At 43.6% G+C, this 9,018-nt stretch overlaps 1 pseudogene; it reads left to right on the top strand.

Moving 5' to 3' along the window:
• Positions 1–746: 746 nt before the first annotated feature.
• On the top strand, positions 747–2,014 carry LOC100773099 (annotated as a pseudogene).
• The last annotated feature ends 7,004 nt before the right edge of the window (positions 2,015–9,018 follow it).

Below are 9,018 nucleotides of genomic sequence, written 5' to 3'. Positions count from 1 at the left end.
TCAGGCCTGGCTCCGGCCCTCCGTTTCTAAGTACACCATGCACAGGCTTAGTAATATGAATTCATGTTGCACAGTCATCAGTTAGATTTCTGGTAGATTTTCATAATCAGATCTCTCATTGTAAAGTGATGCAGAGATAAGGCAAATGAGCAGGCAAGGTGGATTTAGTGGCCAGTAAACCAGATGGTTTTGTTCAGACTATTGCAATAGGGAGAATGCTCACTAATGATACAGATATCAAAAAGAAATGAAGCCTGGGTTTTTAATGAAGCAGATAAGCAAGGGAGTCATCGTGAGGAAAGATGAGGGGGAATGTCTTATCAGAATTACTCTGGAAGGAAAAGGCAGTGGCTTACACCTGTATGCAACACTCAAGAAACTGAGGCAAGAGAATTGCTACAACTTTGAGCCCAGGCTAATTTATGTAGCAAGTACCAGGCCAGCCAGCATGTACCTTTTATTCCAGCACTTGGTAGACAAATGCAGATGGATCTCTATCTAGTGGTTCAAGGCCAGTTGGGACTGTAGCCAGACCCCGTCTCAAAAATCATTATCATCATCATTATTCAGTAAGTAGCTTTTATTTGGGGCTATTCTATTAAAAATAGTCATTTCTCTGAACAGGAAATGGTGAGGGAACACAGAAAACTAGGAGCTGCCTTCCAGAAGGAGGGCTCGGGTCAATCAGCACGGTCAGAGTGTTGAGTTGTGAAGGGAAAGCAGGAGAGCTGTGATACCCACCACACATGGCCCTACTCACAGACTGCCTTCTGATGGATGGGTCAGGTATCCATTGACCTATCTACCACCCTTTTTGCTGCCAGACATTGTTTGTTTGTTTGTTTTCTCCATGGAACCCCCGCCCATGATCTAGGGACGCCTAACTCCAGGACAGGCAGCATTTGTAAAATGGTGTGCATTTCATCGACTCTGTGATGCCTCTACTTTAATTTTTTTTCCCTTTTTTCTTGGTTTTCAGAGAGAGAGTTTCTCTGTGTAGCTCTGGCTGTCATGGAATTTGCTTTGTAGACCAGGCTGGCCTCTCGCTCAGAAATTAGCCTGCCTCTACCTCCCTAGTGTTGGGATTAAAGGCATGTGCCACTATACCCAGCTGGAAAAGGTGTTTCTAAGTGCCATATTTGGGTCTCCTTATAATTTTATTCAAATCAAACCTGATCTTCTGATACGTTCATGAGGACTCCTGATACTCTCTCGCTGTCTTAGCAGTTTTTGTTTCGCAATATAAATCAAGATCCTGTTGGGGAGCAGTTAAGAACACTGGCTCTAGCTGGGCCTTTCATCCCAGCACTCAGAGGCAGAGACAGGTGGACTCTCTGTGAGTTTGAGGCCAGCTTGATCTACAGAGCAAGTTCCAGGACAGCTAGGGCTATAACACCAGATACCCTGTCTCAAAAAACAAAACAAACAAACAAACAAAAACCAAAACATTATATAAGCCAGTCTGGTCTATATAATTAGTTCCAAGACATCCAGAGATGCCTCAAAAAACAAAAATAAAGACGCAAGCACTTCCAAGTCACTGGCCCAGAGCTGTGGTTTCCGTGGCTGGGGAGGTGGTCAAAGCGGGCACCCTGCCCGGCTCTGCCAGCGTCACAGCGGAAGCGCCCTCCCTCAGGACATCAATGCAAGCCTGAAGAAAAAGCAATTGCTCCATTTTAAGCCGTGGCATATCTGTTATGCAGAAATATGACTTTGGGAAACAGTCTTCAAGAAAGCCTTGATGAGCTCATACAGACCCAACAGGTCACCCCCAGCTTGCCCTTCAAGTTCTTCTTCAGTTTGATAGAGCTGTGAATTCACCATTGGCTCAGAGAGTCAGGAACAGAGTCCATTTCAGGGGCTCTCTAAATACATACAGATTCTGCAATAATTTTTGGACTTTTGTATTGAATGATGTTGAATTCAAGAGAGAAGACAGAACTTAGTAGAGTGGATAAAGTGAAAATTGTAGCCTGCGATGGTAAAAAATACTGGCTCCAATACAATGGAATGAGTAGAGAAATGAGTAGAGAAAATAAAATAACCTTCTGTTATTTTCATCTCTTTTTGAGAAAAACATAGAAGAGACTTTTTTTTTAATTTATTCTCACGGTGCAGAAATGACACCACTGTGCTATACTGTAACCCAAGGGTTCCACAGAGAGAAGCATGTGACTCTGTTCTCTTATATGGCCTTTAGTACACAGCATAAAGAAATGTGACTTTTTTTAATGACAAATCAAAAGTGGTTGCCTTCATATGAATATTCTTCAATAAACTTCTTAGCCAGGCGTTGGTGTCGCATGCCTTTAATCCCAGCACTTGGGAGGCAGAGGCAGGCAGATAGCCCTGTGAGTCCGAGACCAGCCTGGTCTACAAGAGCTGGTTCCAGAGCAGCCTCCAAAAGCCACAGGGAAACCCTGTCTCAAATAAATAAATAAATAAATAAATAAATAAATAAATAAATAAATACAGAGAGATGAGGATATAGCTTAGTGGTAGAGGACTTGTATACACAAGACCCTGGATTCAGTTTTCAGCATACACCTACACACACACACACACACACACACACACACACACACACACACACACACGCATGTGCATGCACGCACGCACGCACGCATGCGCGCGCACATACACACACACATATATGCACACACATGTAGAGAGCAGAGAAGAGAAGGAGGAGAGCGAGGAGGCTAAGGAAGAGAAGATTGTAGCTCAAGGGTAGAGTATTTGTCTAACATGCTTGAGACCTTCCACTAATTAAAAAAAAAAAAGGTCTGGGTTTATGGCTTAGTTGCTTCCTTTAGTCAAAGGTAAATGCATAAAAATCAAAGTTTTGATGGCCAGACCTCAGATCTGCTGCTGTTGTGTGAAGAAGTGGAGCTCCTATGAATTAGGATCTGCCTCTAGGATCCAGATATCTGCTTGCTACACAGTCAAGTCACATGATTGATAAGCGCTTGCAGAATGGGGCAGGAAGGAGAGCTCTGTCATGTGCAAGTTGGAGGGTTTTTTATTTTTGTTTGTTTGCTTTTGGGGGGGGTTCAAAGCAGGGTTTCTCTGTGGCTTTGGAGGCTGTCCTGGAACTAGCTCTTGTAGACCAGGCTGGTTTCGAACTCACAGAGATCCATCTGCCTCTGCCTCCCCAGTGCTGGGATTAAAGGCATGCACCACTAACGCCTGGCCGCAAGTTGGAGCTAAACATCTTTTTTTATTTTTTTATTTTTAGATTTCTTTCTTTTTGTGGGGGGATTGAGCCAGGGTTTCTCTGTGTTAACAGCTCTGGCTGTCTTGGAACTCACTCTGTAGACCAGGCTGACCTCAAACTCACAGAGATCGGACTCTGCCTCCTGAGTGCTGGGATTAAAGGTATGTGCCACTACCACCCATTGATCTATTTCATTTTTATTTATATGAGTGTCTTGCTCAAATGTATGTTTGTATACCATGTGCATGTTTAGTGCCTGATGAGGTCAGAAAAGGGCGATGGATCCCCTGAAGCCTGTGTTATGGATGGCTGTGAGCCACCTTGTGGGTGCTGGGAACTGAACCTAAGTCCTCTGCAAGGACAGCAGTCACTGTTAACCATTGAGCCATCTCTCCAGCCCCACATCTGCCTTTTCTGAGACCAAGCTCTGCTGTATGAACACAGGGAACTTACTTCATCAGTCTGGATCTCGGTGAAAATGGGTGTGAGATGAGCACAACCTGGATTGCTGGAAGCATGAGATAAAAAATCCCATGAAGGATGTATAGGCACAGTGGGGTTCTTGAAAGTTCTATAAGGGTAAGTGAGACTTTGTTACAGCTAGCCTACTAATTCCTTTTCTTTTATTTCCTTTTTAAAAGTTATTTTTCCTTTTTTAAAAAGTTTTTTCCCCCACCGGGCTTTGGTGGTGCATGCCTTTAATCCCAGCACTCAGGAGGTAGAGGCAGGTGGATCTCTGTGAGTTCAATACCAGCCTGGTCTACAAGAGCTAGTTCTAGGACAGCCTCCAAAGCCACAGAGAAACCCTGTCTCAAAAAAAAAAAAAAAAAAAAAAGATTAATTTTCGGGCTGGAGAGATGGCTCAGAGGTTAAGAGCACTGACTGCTCTTCCAGAGATGCTGAGTTCAATTCCCAGCAACTACATAGTGGCTGACAACCATCCGTTATGAGATCTGGTGCCCTCTTCTGGTGTGCAGATACACATGGACGCAGAATGCTGTGTACATAATAAATAAATAAAATCTTTTAAAAAAAGTTTTTTTCTTTGAGAATTTGGTACGACTTTTGACCATATCAACACCCCCAACTCCTTCTAGATCCACCTCCCTTACCTACCCTACCCAACCTACTTTGTGTCCCTCTTTTTTTTTTCCCGTATCATGTCCAGTTTGCTGTGCCCATATATTCAGGGTGTGTGGCCTTGCACAGGAACATGGTCAGCCTACCAGGAACAACACTGTTGAAGAAACTAACTCTCTCCCAACAGCATCAGTTCCCAAAAGACCCCCAGCTAGGGGTGAGGCTTCCTGTCTCCCTCCCTTCTCCCTGCTGAGATTTGGTGTGGCTGGAGCTTGCACTGGGCTTGTACACGTTGCCATCACCACTCTGAGTTCATATGTGCAGCTGCTCTGCTGTGTCTGGAAAACGCTGTGTTCTCATAGCCATCCACTGCCTCTGCCTCTTAGACTCTTCCCACACCCATTTCTGCAATGATCCCCGAGCTGCAAGAGGAAGGGCAGTATATGTGTTCCATTTGGACAGATCATTCTGAAGTCTCTTACTCTCTGCACCTTGGTGGGCCTCTGTGTCAATCAACATCCCCTGCTAACAGAAGCTTCTCTGATGAGGGCTGGGAGATTCATTAGTCTATGAATAAAACAACGGGTCATTAGGAGGTGGTTTAAAGGGTCTCAATATGTGGCCCGGGTGTGTCTCCAACTTGAGATGCTCACACATAAACCTGAAATCTTCCTAGCTTAGCCTCCTTAGGGCTAAGATTACAGACCGGTGCAACCATGCATGGCCCTACATGCTTTGTGAAATGTATTCTGGGAAAGGGACTCTGGTCCTTTTAAATGAAAGTACTTGGGAGAGCCAGATGCAGTACCACATGCCTATCATCAAAGCAGTCAGGAGGACTGCCCCAAGATGGAGGCCAGGCCTGTTTACTTAGCAAGTAAACATGTCACACACACACACACACACACACACACACACACCCGTCTCACTAGGTAGCCAGGCTGTCCTCAAACCAATCCTCCTGCTTTGGCATCCTGGGTGCCTGGCTTCCATGAGGAACACTTCAGACAGCTTCTTTATTGTTTTTCCACTAAAGATAGTAGTCTTGCTAAGCCCACAGACTGCCACTGAGTTGTATCCCTAGCCCATAACTGTTCCTTAAATAAAGATTTCTATCTTCCATCTTGAAAATGTGTATGTCCTTTAGTTTCAACATTTCTCAGTGAAAATGACTCCTTGGAATGCTGGAGGTAATCAGGTCTGGTTTTCAGCACTGTGCTCTGCTGACCTTTTCTAGTCACACAGCCTCAAGCAAGGTATTTAAGGTGTTTGGGGCCTATTTTTTCTGTGAATAAAATGGGAATATCACAAAGACTTTACATCATAGAATTATTGTAAATACTGAAATGGGGTAAGGAGATAAAAGTGAGTGGCTAAGATACAGTTAGTACTTGGTAAGTGGGAGTTTGGATTTGATTTTCTTTTGCTTTTGTTCTTGTTTTATGAAAGAAGGTCTCACTATGAAGCCCTGGCTGGCCTGGAACATGTTTTATAGACTAGGCTGACCTTGAACTCATAGATTCATCTGCTCCTGCCTCCAGAGTGCTGGGGTTCCCGAATGCAACATCATGCCCAAATCATACTTAGCTTTAAAAAAATGTTAATCAGTCAGGCACTGGTAGCACACAATTTAAATCCCAGCACTCAAGAGACAGAGGCAGGCAGATATCTGTGAGTTCGGGGCCATCCCGGTCTACACAGCGAGTGCCAGGACAGGCTCCAAAGCTACACAGAGAAACCTGTCTCAAAAAAAAAAAAAGTTAATCAATATTTGTTCCCTCATATCTGTTTTTCATTGTTTTAGACAGTGTTGTGATATACCCAAGGCTGATTTCAAATCCTTAAACGTCCTGCTTTTGTCTCCCAAGTGCTGAGATTATAGGCATGCATCACAATGTACCTTCTTATACTTTATTGTACTTATTGGAGGCAATATGTATGCCATGGTGTGTGTGTGTGTGTGTGTAGGTCAGAGGACATCTTGTAGGAATCAGTTCTCTCTCCGCCATGTAAATCCTAGGGATTGAACTTAGGTTGTAAGGCTTGGCAGCAAGTGTCTTTATCCATTGAGCCATCTTGCCAGCCCACAATATAACTTCTCAGCTGGACATCTCCATATCATACTCACGCAACAGATTGTCAACAGTAATCTTTCAAATTTTTAAATTTCTATCACATCCATCACTCCTCCACTAAGAACTCTTGTCTCCCCTTAAGTAGATTAAAACAAAAACACAGGCTGTAGATCAATGCCAAGTCTTTGACTATAACGTCAAAAGAAATGGAGAGCTTTTGATAGGTTTTGATACAGAGCAAATGTAACTTCTTAGTTGTTTTTAAAGAGTCACTCTGGCTGTTGACCTGAGAGAGAGAGAGAGAGAGAGAGAGAGAGAGAGAGAGAGAGAGAGAGAGAGAGAGATTGTAGGGCAGCAGGATGGAAGCAGAGACCAGACAGGAGACAAGTGGGCGATCTGAAGGAAAAAGGAAAGTCTCTGGGCTGGGTGATGGCAAAGAAGTGGGAACATCTAGTTGGATTTTATGTTATTTTTAGATTTTATTTATTTTGTTTGTGCTTTGCCTATGTGTATGTAAGTGCATCGGGTGTGTGCAGTGCCTGTGGAGGCCAGGAGAGGAAGTCAGGCCTTCTGGAATTGACGTTACAGAGAGTTGTGGGCCCGGAGAACTGAATTCAAGTCCTCTACAAGAACAGCAAATGCCCTTAACCACTGAGTCATCTCTCCATCCACTAGCTGGATTTTATTTATTTGCTTGTTTGTTTGTTTATTATTTTTGTGGTTCAGAAGATTGAGGCCAGGGACTAAATGGGCTATGCTATCAGCCCCAGCTATCTAGATTTTACATGGTCTATGCTTTGTATCGAAGGTTAGCTCCAAAAAGATTTACTGTGTAGCCCAGACTGAACTTGTAGTCACACCCCCATTAGATTTCTGAGTGTGGGGATTACACGCCTGAACTACCATACCTGGTGAAAATATTTTTAAATTTTTCTTCTGAAGGATGGGATAAGGCACTCACCACCAAGCCTAATTACCTGAGTTTGATACCCTGGACTCACATGATAAAGGAGAGAACTGATTCCCAAAAGTTGTCCTCTAGATTCTATATATCTACCATGGCACATCCATGCATGAGCACATGCGTCCACACACACACACACACACACACACACACACACACACACACTCACACACACAAATAAGTGTAGAATAAAATTTTAAATTTGTTGAAAAATGTTTTTTAATCTGAATTTTATGCATTTCTACAATCCCAGCACTCAGAAGGCTGAGGCAGGAGAATCTTGAGTTCAAGTCTATTCTGGCCACATAGAGAGGCTTTGTCGAAAACAAACAAACAAACAAACAAACAAAAACAAAACAAAACCCTGGAGGCTAAAGAGAAGGCTAAACACTCAAAAGTACTTCAAGTGGACCCAGGTTCTATTTCCTGCAGCTGCATGGCAGTTCACACTTGTCAGTAACGCCCGTTCCAGGGGATCTTCTGGCCTCTCTGGTGCATATCACACACATGCATACATATACCCATACACATAAAAGAAAATTGTAAATAAAAAACATCCTGCAGGGCTGGAGAGATGGCTCAGAGGTTAAGAGCACTGGCTGTTCTTCTAGAGGTCCTGAGTTCAATTCTCAGCAACCACATGATGGCTCACAATCATCTGTAATGAGATCTGGTGCCCTCTTCTGGCCTGCAGGGATACATGCAGACCGAATATTGTATACATAATAAAAATAAATAAATAAATATTTTTTTAAAAAATCCTGCATTTGGCCATGCCTGGGGGCACAGACCTGTAATCCCGTTCAATTGGGAAGCTGAGACTCGATGGTCACAGTTCAAAGTCTGTTTGGGCCACCAGCAGACAATTTCAGACCAGGCTAGGTAACATGGAAAGACCGTCTCTCAAAATAAAAAGAGAAAAGGTGGATAGGGTGACACTGTCCTAGCATGCACAAGCCACTAAATTCAATCTTTAACATGGCTTAAATATAAAAATAGCACCCATACTAAATGTGTAGAGACTTACTTTGTGACCATTCCATACACAACTGTTAATACAGGGTTCATACTGTGTTGATGTCAAATAATCTAAAGATGGTTTAAAGTAAGCAGAATGGGGGTTGGGCATATCAACTCAACAGTAGAATACTTTTGTAGCATGCATGAGGCTCTGCTTGATACTCTGCTTTGAAGAAAAGAAAAGGCTCGGCTGCATAAGACCACAAACTAGGCTCCCTAGTTTGGGTGTGGCTGGGACAATATATGAGGTCAGTGGCAGGGGGTCCAAGATCTAACACTAATGCAAAACCGACTTAGTGGAGCCCATTCTGTATGGAGAGATACAGTGCTCAGCCTAAACACAGGGGTGTGTGGGGGTGGAGAGGTTCCTTGGTCCCGTCTCAATGAGATGATGGGACAAACTTAATAGACTTCCTAGGGGAGGCCTTAACCTCTCCGTGGAGCAGATGGGAAGAGGGGGAGAGGGAAGGGAGGAGGGACGGGGAGCTAGAATTGGAATATAAAAAATAAATTAGTAAAAAAGAAAGGAAGGAAGGAAGGAAGAAAGAAAGAAAGGAAAGGGTGAGGGGACATGTGGGAAGAGACGGGTTTGGTATCCTCCAAAGGTCCTGGAACCGATCTTTTGATGATACCAAATAATGACTGTACTTTCAGTGTATAGT

Source organism: Cricetulus griseus (genome assembly GCF_003668045.3).
Source record: "Cricetulus griseus strain 17A/GY chromosome 1 unlocalized genomic scaffold, alternate assembly CriGri-PICRH-1.0 chr1_1, whole genome shotgun sequence".
NCBI lineage: Eukaryota > Metazoa > Chordata > Mammalia > Rodentia > Cricetidae > Cricetulus > Cricetulus griseus.
The sequence above is the reverse complement of the archived record's forward strand: the minus strand, read 5'-3'. Positions and strand labels throughout refer to the sequence as shown.